The 13,646-nt window shown below is 43.8% G+C and overlaps 1 long non-coding RNA gene across 1 annotated transcript; it reads left to right on the top strand.

Moving 5' to 3' along the window:
* The first annotated feature begins 4,945 nt into the window (after positions 1 to 4,945).
* Positions 4,946 to 8,502, top strand: LOC116974023. Its single transcript, XR_004412261.1, has 3 exons — positions 4,946 to 4,955; positions 7,882 to 7,889; positions 8,471 to 8,502. It is a non-coding gene; the product is annotated as an uncharacterized LOC116974023 (long non-coding RNA).
* Positions 8,503 to 13,646: the final 5,144 nt, after the last annotated feature.

The following is a 13,646-nucleotide window of genomic DNA, read 5'->3' on the forward strand; positions in this document are numbered from 1 at the left end:
GGGGCGCAAAGTCTCCAGAGGTTTCCGTTCAGGTTTCCTAAGTGGGACAGGGGCATAAGCTACCCTCTGAGAAAAAACTTCTTCATTTTCCTTCTAGTCCTCTGCCAATGATATTTAGATCCACGACCCCTAGTTTTTGAGCCTTCTGCTAAGGAAAATAGTTCCTTTCATGTTTAATCTAACTTGGTTCCTCACAATTCCATACACCTCAATTGTCTTAGCTTCCCCTGCTCTAATGTAAAATGATTTACAAAAATATATCATTCTCTCATATTGGGTTTCAGTGCTATGGGCAGCTTGCCATCGATTACATAAACTCCAGTGAGTGAATGTTGGCATGCTTGTTAAAACTGGGAGAGATCATCCCACTGGAACTTAATATGGCCCTCATTTGGTTCTCACATCTGTAATGGTCCTGCACAGGTTGTCAGGCATGGATGAGGCAGCAGGTAATGCCTTCCAACAGACACTGAGGTTTCCGGTCGCATGGGGGGCCCCTGGCGGGGGTCCCTCTACGCAGGGATTCTCCCCCTCTACATTGGGGACCTGGGGTGGAGGGTATTGCACCGAGGTGTTCCCTGCTACCTGTTTCTCTCGCGGTTCACAGACTCGCCAGCCGCCTGCCACTGTTGCGGGCTGGATGAGTCTGTGTACCACGTGTACATGGAGTGCGTGAGGCTGCAGCCACTGTTTGAATATCTAAAGGGGTTGCTCCTTGCCTTCTGGCTGCATTTTTCACCCACCATCCTCATCTTTGGACACCCTGTGCGTAGGGGAGAGGGTAGGGCTGAAGATGTCCTGGTTGGGTTGCTCCTGGGCCTGGCCAAGCTGGCCATCCGCGAGTCACGGCACCAGACGGTGGAGGGCTCTACCCGAGCCAGCTGCCTGCCCCTTTTCCGGGGTTACGTCCGTGCCCGGGTGGGGTTAGAAAGGGAATACGCCCTGTCTACGGGCACCCTGAGGGAGTTCCGGGACCGCTGGGCTCCGCAGGGTGTTGAATGTATCCTCAATAAGGATTGTAACATAGTTGTATAGTAGTTTATTATGGATACATGTTTATATTGTATTATGGTGGTGGGTTCTGGCTTGTTTTCTTGTAGTGTAAATATTATTTTTAATAATTGAATAAATTTTTTGATTTAAAAAAAAACAAAAACAAAAACAAAAACAAAAAACAGACACTGAGGTGAACTGATTGGAAACATAGTGCATCGACTGTACCCTGGGCTCTGGAAGAGCAGGATCTAAGCGCAGACATCACTAAACGTTAGTGACACACCAAATAATTCAAAAGGCTAATGGAACATTTGTTTCTCTCTCAAGAGAGCAGCAATGTAAGTTGCAGCTGTGCTTAACTCTGGTTAAGTGCCATTTGGAACCGTGCTTAGTTCTAAGCACCTTGAGCAGGAAAGCTCGAACTTGGAGGGATTGCGGCCCCAATTTACACCTACGCGTGAGCGTTGCAAAGCATTACTTTGCAAGGACATATGGCGTAAATCACTGGTCCTGCATCAAGAGACGAGAGTGTTTTATTGTCGTCTGTCCCAGATAGAACAATGAAATCCTTACTTGCAGCAGCACAACAAAATATGCAGACTGTAAACTGTATAGTAAAGGAGAAAAAAAAGTTCAGGACAGACAGACAGACAGACAGACAGACAGACAGACAGACAGACAGACAGACAGACAGACAGACAGACAGACAGACAGACACAGACACACACACACACTGAAGAAGGGTTTCGGCCTGAAACGTTGCCTATTTCCTTCGCTCCAAAGATGCTGCTGCACCCACTGTGTTTCTCCAGCTTTTTTGTGTACACACACACACACACACACACACACACACACACACACACACACACACACACACACACACACACACACACACACACACACACACACACACACACACACACACACACACACACACACACACACACACACACACACACACCTGTATGTCTGAAGAAGGGTCTTGACCGGAAATGTCATTCCTTCTCTCCAGAGATGTTGCCTGCCCCGTTGAGTTTCTCCAGCATTTTGTGTCTACTATATATACATACACACACACACACACACATACATACACACACAATGCTTGCAGAAAGTATTCAGACCCCTTCACTTTTTCCACATTTTGTTACATTACAGCCTTATTCTACAATGGATTAAATTCATGTTTTTATATTATCAATCTACACACTATGTCCCATAATTAAAAAAGCAAAAACAGTTGATCAAAATTTTTTGCAAAGTAATTAAAAAGAAATAACTGAACTATCACATTTACATACAAGTATTCAGTCCCTTTACTCAGTACTTTGTTGAGGCACCTTTGGCAGCGATTACAGCCTCAAGTCTTCTTGGGTATGATGCTACAAGCTTGGCACACCTCCATTTGGGTAATGTCTCCCATTCTTCTCTGCAGACCATCTCAAGCTCTGTCAGGTTGGATGGGGAGCGTCGATGCAGAGCTATTTTCAGGTCCCTCCAGAGATGTTCGATTGGGTACAAGTCCGGGCTCTGGCTGGGCCCCTCAAGGACATTCACAATCTTGTCATGAAGCCACTCTTGCATTGTCTTGGCTGTGTGCTTAGAGTCATTGTCCTGTTGGAAGGTGAACCTCTGCCCCAGTCTGAGGTCCAGGTGGCTCAAGAGAAGGTTTATCAAGGATCTCTCTGTACTTTGCTCCGTTCACCTTTCCCTCGATCCTGACTTTCTCCCAGTTCCTGCTGCTGAAAAACATCCCCACAGCATGATGCTGCCACCACCATGCTTCACCGTAGGTATGGTATTGGCCAGGTGATGAGTGATGCCTAGGCGTGATGCTTGGCATTCAGGCCAAATAATTCAATCTTGGTTTCATCAGACCAGATAATCTTGTTTCTCAAGCCTTTTTGGCAAACTCCAAGTGGGCTGTCATGTGCCTTTTACTGAGGAGTGGCTTCCGGCTGGCCACTCTACCATTAAGGCCGGATTGATGGAGTGCTGCAGATATAGTTGTCCTTCTGGAAGGTTCTCCCATCTCCACAATGGAACTCTGTCAGAGTGACCATCGGGTTCTTAGTCACCTCCCTGACCAAGGCTCTGCTCCATCGATTGCTCAGTTTGAAGAGTCCTGGTGGTTCCAAAGTTCTTCCATTTAAGAATGTCCGAGGCCACTGTGCTCTTCGGGACCTGCAATGCTGCAGGAATTGTTTTATACACTTCCCCAGATCTGTGTCTTGACACAATCCTGTCTCGGAGGTCTACAGCCAATTCCTTCTTCTTCATGGCTTGGTTTTTGCTCTGACATGCACTGTCAACTGCGGGACCTTGTGTAGACAGGTGTGTGCCTTTCCAAATCATGTCCAATCCATTTAATTACCACTGGTGGTCTCCAATCAAGTTGTAGAAACATCTTAAGGATAATCAATGGGAACAGGATGAAACTAAGCTCAATGTTGAGTGTCATATCAAAGGGACTGAATACTTATGTAAATGTGATATTTCAGTTAATAATTTTTAATTACTTTGCAAAAGTTTCTAAACACCTGTTTTTGCTTCTTCATTCTGGGGTGTTGTGTGTAGGTTGATGATTAAAAATCTATTTTAAATTAATAATAAAATGTGGATAAAGTGACATGGTTTGATTACTTTCTGAATGCACTGTACTGTATATATTTATATATACATACATACATACATACATACACACATATATATATACATTATACAGTGCCCTCCATAATGTTTGGGACAGAGACCCATCATTTATTTATTTACCTCTGTACTCCACAATTTGAGATTTGTAATAGAAATAAATATGTGGTTAAAGTGCACATTGTCAGATTGTATTAAAGGATATTTTTATACATTTTGGTTTCACCATGTAGAAATTACAGCTGTGATTATACATAGTCCCCCCCCCCCCCCCCCAGACATAAAAAGTTTTTATCCACGAGTAGTTGCTCTACTTAACCGCCAAAAATCTGTAGTCTCCCTTTGATCTGGTATTTTGTTGGTTCACATGCTTGACCAATGGTGTTTTATCATTAATGTTTTAAAAGGCTGGCATCCTGGCCACACACCCATCTCCCTGCTACCTTCAGGTAGAAGGTACAGGAGCCTGACGACTGCAACAACCAGGTTCAGGAATAGCTACTTCCCCACAGCCATCAGGCTATTAAACCTGGCTCGGACAAAACTCTGATTGTTAATAACCCATTATCTGTTTTGCACTTTATCAGTTTATTTATTCATGTGTGTATATATTTATATTATGGTATATGGACACACTGATCTGTTTTGTAGTAAATGCCTACTATGTTCTGTTGTGCTGAAGCAAAGCAAGAATTTCATTGTCCTATATGTCAACAAAATAGAGAGAGTACAGAGGAGATTTACTAGAATGTTGCCTGGGTTTCAGCAACTAAGTTACAGAGAAAGGTTGAACAAGTTAGGGCTTTATTCTTTGGAGCGCAGAAGGTTAAGGGGGGACTTGATAGAGGTCTTTAAAATGATGAGAGGGATAGACAGAGTTGACGTGGATAAGCTTTTCCCACTGAGAGTAGGGAAGATTCAAACAAGGGGACATGACTTGAGAATTAAGGGACAGAAGTTTAGGGGTAACATGAGGGGGAACTTCTTTACTCAGAGAGTGGTGGCTGTGTGGAATGAGCTTCCAGGGAAGGTGGTGGAGGCAGGTTCGTTTTTATCATTTAAAAATAAATTGGATAGTTATATGGACGGGAAAGGAATGGAGGGTTATGGTCTGAGCGCAGGTATATGGGACTAGGGGAGAATACGTGTTCGGCACGGACTAGAAGGGTCGAGATGGCCTGTTTCCGTGCTGTAATTGTTATATGGTTATATGGTTATATGGTTATACAGGGACACATGACAATAAACTCACTTGAACTTGAACTTATTATTAATGTTTAGTGTTTTCTGAGTCATTCGTAACTGTCACTGTATGTCATGTTGTTACTTGTGGGCGGAGCACCAAGGCAAATTCCTTGTATGCGAATACTTGGCCAATAAACTTACTTACTTACTTTGTATGTCTTCCCCTTTGTTCTACCAATGTTACTAGAGTTTGACAAATGTACTCCAGTCGTGAACTACTATCTACCTCTTTGGTGACCCTCGGACTATCTTAGATCGCACTTTACTGACTATATTGCACTAAACCTTATTCACGTTATTCCCTTCACATGTATCTGTACACTGTGGATGGCTCGATTGTAATCACGTATTGGCTTTCCGCTGACTGGTTAGCACGCAACAGAAGCTTTTCACTGTACCTCGGTACACGTGACAATAAACTAAACTCAAACTCACACTCAATGTATAGTATATTTGACCCATTTGGATAGCGTGCAAAACAAAGCTTTTTACACATGTACACATGACAATAATAAACCTAACCCTAAACATGACCTTTTTGAAGTATTTTGGATTGGATGTTGAGTAGAAGTAATGGTGGGATAACACTTACAGTACATCCTTGTTCCACCGTGACCGGTTTTAGATTGTGGACATATTTCTGAAGAGCTTCTTGTATAATTCACATAACCTGCCCATTTCTTTTCCTTTCACAGTCCTTTCAAAGTGGATGTGTACCCATATCATAGGGTTTGACGGTTTCCCCTGAGTGAGTCCGCTGGGTTTTGGAATAGCTACAGACCATTATTTCATATCTTAATATGTTCCTTCTGGGTTTTTACAGTTAGGCTCAGCAGGAGGGGGGATTCAAAATATATAATGGGTTATGATCTTCTGTTATTAACCCAATAATAAACCAAATGGCAAAGGGTTATTCACCACCTTGGAGCCATGGAATGCATAAGGGCCAAAGGTACAAAAACTGAATTCATAGAGGAGTTCGAATTGGTATTAAATTAGTCTCAAATATTTATCCTGAATGTTTTCCTTTGATGTGTGGACTCAACCATCAGAATTATTTTGCCAAATCAAAACAATTAAAAAAGATATAATTAATTTAAAACTTATCATTTTAATGTCTTCCCTTTTTCCCCAATTTCTGGGAACCTTTCATTTAATAGGGCGGCATGGTGGTGCAGCGGTAGTGTTTCTGCCTACAGCGCCAGAGAACCGTATACGATCCCGACTACGGGTGCTGTCTGTATGGAGTTTGTACGTTCTCCCCGTGACCTACGAGGGTTTTCCCTGAGATCGTCAGTTTCCTCCCACACTCCAAAGTCATAAAAGTTTGTAGCTAATTTGCTTGGTCTAAATGTAAATTGTTTCTTTTGTGTGTAGGATAGCGTTAGTACGTGGGGATCACTGGTGGCTGCAGTCTCAGTGGCGTGAAGGACCTGTTTCCCTGCTGTATCTCTTAACTAAAACTATTGACTGACCAAATCCTACTTTTTTTTAGAAACATAGAAACATGGAAAATAGGTGCAGGAGGAGGCCATTCGGCCCTTCGAGCCAGCACCGCCATTCATTGTGATCATGGCTGATTGTCCCCAATCAATAACCTGTGCCTGCCTTCTCCCAATATCCCTTGACTCCACTAGCCCCTAGAGCTCTATTTAGCTCTCTCTTAAATCCATCCAGTGATTTGGCCTCCACTGCCCTCTGTGGCAGGGAATTCCATAAATTCACAACTCTCTGGGAGAAAAAGATTTATCTCACCTCAGTCTTAAATGACCTCCCCTTTATTCTAAGACTGTGGCCCCTGGTTCTGGACTCGCCCAACATTGGGAACATTTTTCCTGCATCTAGCTTGTCCAGTCCTTTTATAATTTTATATGTTTCTACAAGATACCCCCTCATCCTTCTAAACTCCAGTGAATACAAGCCTAGTCTTTTCAATCTTTCCTCATATGACAGTCCCGCCATCCCAGGGATCAATCTTGTGAACCTACGCTGCACTGCCTCAATCACAAGGATGTCCTTCCTCAAATTAGGAGACCAAAACTGTACACAATACTCCAGATGTGGTCTCACCAGAGCCCTATACAACTGCAGAAGAACCTCTTTACTCCTATACTGAAATCCTCTTGTTATGAAGGCCAACATTCCATTAGCTTTCTTCACTGCCTGCTGTACCTGCACGCCAACTTTCAGTGACCGGTGTACAAGGACACCCAGGTCTCGCTGCACCTCCCCCTTACCTAACCTAACCCCGTTGAGATAATAATCTGCCCCCTTGTTTTTGCCGCCAAAGTGGATAACCTCACATTTATCTATATTATACTGCATCTGCCACGCATCTGCCCACTCACTCAACCTGTCCAGGTCACCCTGCAACCTCCTAACATCCTCTTCACAGTTCACACTGCCACCCAGCTTTGTGTCATCTGCAAACTTGCTAGTGTTGCTCCTAATTCCCTCTTCCAAATCATTAATATATCATTAATATATATTTTTGGACCAAAAAATAATTTATTTAATTTCAGCACGATACAAAACCCCAAAAAAAACAAATCCGTGGTGACATACCCACCACCATGTTACAAAATCATCAAACGACTATTTTACACATATTCTAATAACTACTATACAACCCCGGTAAAAGGACAAACATCTGGCTCGGGCAAAGCCCTCTTCCGCCTGGCGCCGTGACTCGCGGATGGCCAGCTTGACCAGGCCTAGGCGCAACCCAACCAAGACATCTTCAGCCCTGCCTACTCCCTAGATCCCGTCACCAGTCCTTTGGTCACTGACAGCAGAGCCACTCCTCCCCTTGCGGACCCTAGGTGGAGTGGCGGTGCTACCAAATCCTACTTGGAGGGCCTGGTTTGCAGTGTTTAGCATCTTTGATAATGAAGGGAGTGAAGGGAATGTCATTTGTGATACAATGGTCATTAATGGTCTTCGGACAGTCAGTTAATTTCACTTCTGTTCATTTTAGTTTCTTGTACCCAGTTCACTAGGTTTTCAAAAGTTGGACTCCTCTGAAGTGTAACCAGAGGTCAGCATTGAAATAGACCAATAAGAAAACCTCAAATGAAAATGATGAGGGAAGAAATGCAAATTAATAAAAAAAGATATCCTTGTGTGTCAGGGGTTATGTTGCCAAGGGAGGAGAATGAGGTTGAGAGGGAAAGACAGATCAGTCTTGATTGAATGGTGGAGTAGACCTCATGGGCCGAATGGCCTAATACTGCTTCTAGAACTTTGAACTTAAGAACTTATGATTTGATAGCGAATCTCTCTCCTTTAACATGGACAGAAGATATAAAACATGTTGAACCAGAGTTTTGGGTGACTTATACAAACACTCCCCTCCCACCTCTACTCGGTTTCCCCCCCCTTCCTCCAGTAAAAGTCTGCTTACCAGTTCCATAATTCATAAGAAAGTATTTCTGTTCAAGAAGGAACTGCAGATGCTGGAAAATCGAAGGTAGACAAAAATGCTACAGAAACTCAGCGGGTGCGGCAGCATCTATGGAGCGAAGGAAATAGGCAACGTTTCAGGCCGAAACCCTTTCTCTTGGGATCACACCATTCTGAGTCAACAATTGGCCTACCAGGGAACCACCATGCCTGTCTTCGGTTGCTGGCCCAGATTGTCCTGGTCTTTTCTTTCTTCCAGTTCTCCCCACCCCCCCTCCCCGCCTCCCTCCCACTATCCATCTGAAGAAGAATCCCGATCCGAAACATCACCTATCCATTTCCTCCGGAGGTGCTGCCTGACCAGCTGAGCTACTCCTGCATTTTGTGGCTATGTGGAATGAGACTTTGCTCTCCAGATAGTGGTGAGGCTTACTCAGAAGAAATAGAGCAACTTCATATAGACACAAAAAAGCTGGAGTAACTCAGCGGGACTGGCAGCATCTCTGGAGAGAAGGAATGGGTGACGTTTCGGGTGGAGACCCTTCTTCAGACTGAAAGTCATGAGAAAGGGAAACGAGAGATATGACGATGATGTAGAGAGATATAGAACAATGAATGAAAGATATGCAAGAAAAGCAACGATGATTTAAAGGAAACAGGCCATTGTTAGCTGTTTGTTGGGTGGGAACGAGAAGCTGGTGCGACTTGGGTGGGGGAGGGGTGGAGGGAGAGGGAGTGCACGGGTTACTTGAAGTTAGAGAAATCAATATTCATACCATTGGGCTGTGGGCTACCCAAGTGAAATACGAGATGCTGTTTCTCCAATTTGCGTTTAGCCGCACTATAACAATGGAGGAGGCCCAGGACAGAACAACACATTTAGGCCAGATATTCATCGGTTGATGCTAAATTATGCCTCCTCACTGTTATCTTAGTGAAGAGGACAGCTCATCACTAAAATGCATTGAATTGTTTAAGTTGATGTGAATTACACTGGCAGGCGACAATCAGGCGTCATTCCCTCTCCCTTTCCCTCTCACTCCATCCCTCCACCTTCCCAGTTCTCCGACCAGTCTGACTGTCCATGATTACATTTTATCTCTGTTTGCTTTGTTGTTAACTTCTCCTAGCTAACAATGATCTAATCTACATGTTCCTTGATCTCCACCTCCTTTGATGTCTCGTTCTCACACCTTACACTTCCATATCTCTACGTCTCCCCCGCCCCTGACCTCTCATTCTGAAGAAGGGTCTCGACCTGAAACTTCACCCATTCCTTCTCTCCAGAGATGCTGCCTGCCCCTCTGAGTTACTCCAGCTTTTTGTGTCTATCTTTGGCTTAAACCAGCATCTGCCTTTCCTTCCAGCACACTAGGCATCATTCATTTCAATTTTAACAGTCTTTTACTGGCAATCTCTGCAAATCAACTTCTCTGGCACTGACAAATAACTGATGCAAGCATGGAGATTCAATCCTCGAGATATTAAGCATTTTGGAAAAAAAAGGGAATTTATTGTAAGGTTTAATTTGACGATAGCCACAAAAAGCTGAAGTAATTCGGCGGGTCAGGTAGTATCTCTGGTGAAAAGGAACAGGCGAAGTTTCGGGTCGAGACCCTATTCACTGGAGTTTAGAAGGATGAGGGGCTATCTTATAGAAACATATAAAGTTATAAAAGGACTGGACAAGCTAGATGCAGGAAAAATGTTCCCAATGTTGGGCGAGTCCAGAACCAGGGGCCACAGTCTTAGAATAAAGGGGAGGTCATTTAAGACTGAGGTGAGAAAAAAACTTTTTCACCCAGAGAGTTGTGAATTTATGGAATTCCCTGCCACAGAGGGCAGTGGAGGCCAAGTCACTGGATGGATTTAAGAGAGAGTTAGACAGAGCTCTAGGGGCTAGTGGAGTCAAGGGATATGGGGAGAAGGCAGGTACGGGTTATTGATAGGGGACGATCAGCCATAGAAACATAGAAATTAGGTGCAGGAGTAGGCCATTCGGCCCTTCGAGCCATGATCACAATGAATGGCGATGCTGGCTCGAAGGGCCGAATGGCCTCCTCCTGCACCTATATTCTATGTTTCTATGCTACAGATTGAGAGTCAGGAGAATGGGAACCGAGAGATTCTCCCATCTCAATCCTTTCTCTTTTTTTGCTGATTGGAAATTGGATGAATCGTAAAACATGCTTTTTCTTCCACCTTTGCAACATCAAGTTCACAATCTCTCTGTCTGCTTTGTTGAGGAGATATACAACTGCTTTCCCTGTTCATTCAGGTCCTACAAGCCCGGTTCCCGTACTGCAACATAATGGCCGTACATTTTCAGCAACTTACCCTGAACTAGGGTTAAAAGCCCCCTAGTTAGTGCAAGAGCACATCTGACTGATGCTCATGTCATCAGATGCCCAGCTATTACTAAAACCCGATGCTTCAGCTATTCGCTGCATATGGCTGCAGTCAAATGGAGAGGAAACAATTGGGTAATTTCCCCTTCAATTGAACTTGGGTGAGTGACGTTCACTTAAGAACAGAAAATGGTGCAATACTCTGCAGGTTCAAATACGCATCTGTTGGAAAAGAAATAGTGTTCATGTTTCAGATCGAAGCCCTTTTGTTAGAGCTGGGATCTTGGTACCTACACCTCTATGTCTACAAGCCCTCAATGGGCTTTCCCCCACCTACGTTAAAAGTCTTCTCACCCACCACTCCACCTCGCTAGAATTTAGAAGATTGAGGGGGGATCTGATAGAAACGTACAAAATTCTTAAGGGGTTGGACAGGCTAGATGCAGGAAGATTGTTCCCGATGTTGGGGAAGTCCAGGACAAGGGGTCACAGTTTAAGGATAAGGGGGAAATCTTTTAGGACTGTGATGAGAAAAGCATTTTTCACACAGAGAGTGGTGAATCTCTGGAATTCTCTGCCACAGAAGGTAGTTGAGGCCAGTTCATTGGCTATATTTAAGAGGGAGTTAGATGTGGCCCTTGTGGCTAAAGGGATCAGGGGATATGGAGAGAAGGCAGGCACAGGATACTGAGTTAGATGATCAGCCATGATCATATTGAATGGCGGTGCAGGCTCGAAGGGTCGAATGGCCTACTCCTGCACCTATTTTCTATGTTTCTATGAGAGGGGAGAGATTTTAGAGAGGGACCTCGGGAACTTTTTCACTCAGAGGGGCATCCGTATCTGGCTTTTGTTAATGGGCACCCTCCACTCACAATAGCTTCCAGGATACATTTTATTTTAGTTTAGTTTAGTTTAGAGATACGGCGTGGAAACAGGCCCTTCGGCCCACCGAGCTCGTGCCGACCAGCGATCTCCGCGCACTAGCATTCTCCTACACCATAGGGACAATTTACAATCTTTACCAAAGCCAGTTATGCTACAAACCTGCACGCCTTCGGAATGTGGGAAGAAGCTGGAGCTCCTGGAGAAAACTCAATCGGATCACGGGCAGAACTGTGCAGACAGCACCCGCAATCAGGATGGCTCCCGGACGTGGGCCCTGAGTGACCTTCAGTTTATTCGCTGACACAGCAGTGGCAACTAACACTCTTTGGCGTATTTTGATATTGTTGGCACAGGAATTTTCAAATACCATCCTGGTCTGTCGGAGACTCTCGATACTCAACTGACTGCTGCTGGATTTAGGAGAATTACAAAACTAAGTCGGCTTCCAATGCGATCCAGAGGCTGAAAGCATCGGGAGCAATATTTCCTAAATCATATTTATTTTGTTAGATTCTGATTACTTTACCGGCTGATCCCCAACCAAAGCAAAAGCAGGTTATCCAAATAGTGAAGTTATATTAAAAATGAAGACATTAACGCTTACACAAACATTTGGAAATGTTTGATCTCCAGCAAAATAACACAATGACCAGCATAACAAAGATTATTTAGAGTAAAATTTATTTTCTTGTCTATCTTGCTAAGCGACTATATCTAAAACAGATTCTCTAATCATACATTTTTCATCCATTGCAATCCAAACTGATGTCTCCAGTTCCTCGCAACTGAGTTCAAATCATCATGTCATTTTTTTGGGGAGGGTGGGGGGATGATTTGGGGTGGGACGTCTTTTGAAATGATTTTCATTCATCCATTTCCCAGAAAAGGCAGTCCTGTAGTCAAGAGACAAGAGTGTTTTTCTGTCCTATGTCCCAGATTGAACAACAAAATTCTTACTTGCAGAAACACAACTGTGTATGAAAACATAGTACGCCATAAACAATATAATAAACAAGGGAAAAAAAGTTCAGTGCATGTATATATACTCACATCTTCTTCTTCTTGCGTATGGCGTTCTCAGCCTAAAGTTGTAGGACAACTTGTTCTATTTGATCTTATTTGATTGTGCACGCCGGGTTGATTGCATTTGTCGAAACAGGACGAACCACGTGAAGGTTGCAATCTCCCACCCCACATACTCACATAAACACATATCTACAGATTATATATATATATATATATGAAGTTGGATTTCGATCCGAAATGTCACCTATTCCTTCACTCCAGAGATGCTGCCTGTCCCGTTGAGTTACTCCAGCTTTTTGTGTCTATCTTCGGTTTAAACCAGCATCTGCAGTTCCTTCCTACACATAATAGTCGATGTAGTTCAGAGCTTATTTCAGGTTGTTGTGTTTAATAGCCGAATGGCTGTCGGGAAGAAGCTGTACCTGAACCTGGACGTTACACTTTTCAGGCTCCTGTAACTTCTTCCCGATGGCAGGCAGGGGTGCAATGAGTGTGTATCCAGGGTGGTGTGGGTCTCTGATGATGCCGGCTGGCTTTTTCAGGCAGGGACTTCGATAAATCCCTTCGATGGTGGGGGGGTCAGAACCTGTGATGCTTCTTCGTAAATGTCAACCTTCAATTTAATTCCAGCTGTTTACCGATCCACTGGAGAATGTTATCATTTTGCTACATTATTTCAAATAGTTTTGCACTTTGGTATTTAAATGCAGATTTTCTTTTTATTCCAAACTATTGTGCGCATCCCATGAATTTTTGTTGTCCAAGGAAAGAGAAAATAGTTACTAAGATATTCACCAGTCCCCAACTACTCACAACCAATAACCATATAACCATATAACAATTACAGCACGGAAACAGGCCATCTCGGCCCTACAAGTCCGTGCCGAACAATTTTTTTCCCTTAGTCCCACCTGCCTGCACTCCTACCATAACCCTCCATTCCCTTCTCATCCATATGCCTATCCAATTTATTCTTAAATGATACCAACGAACCTGCCGCCACCACTTCCACTGGAAGCTCATTCCACACCGCTACCACTCTCTGAGTAAAGAAGTTCCCCCTCATGTTACCCCTAAACTTCTGTCCCTTAA

This window comes from Amblyraja radiata, chromosome 6, assembly GCF_010909765.2.
Source record: "Amblyraja radiata isolate CabotCenter1 chromosome 6, sAmbRad1.1.pri, whole genome shotgun sequence".
NCBI lineage: Eukaryota > Metazoa > Chordata > Chondrichthyes > Rajiformes > Rajidae > Amblyraja > Amblyraja radiata.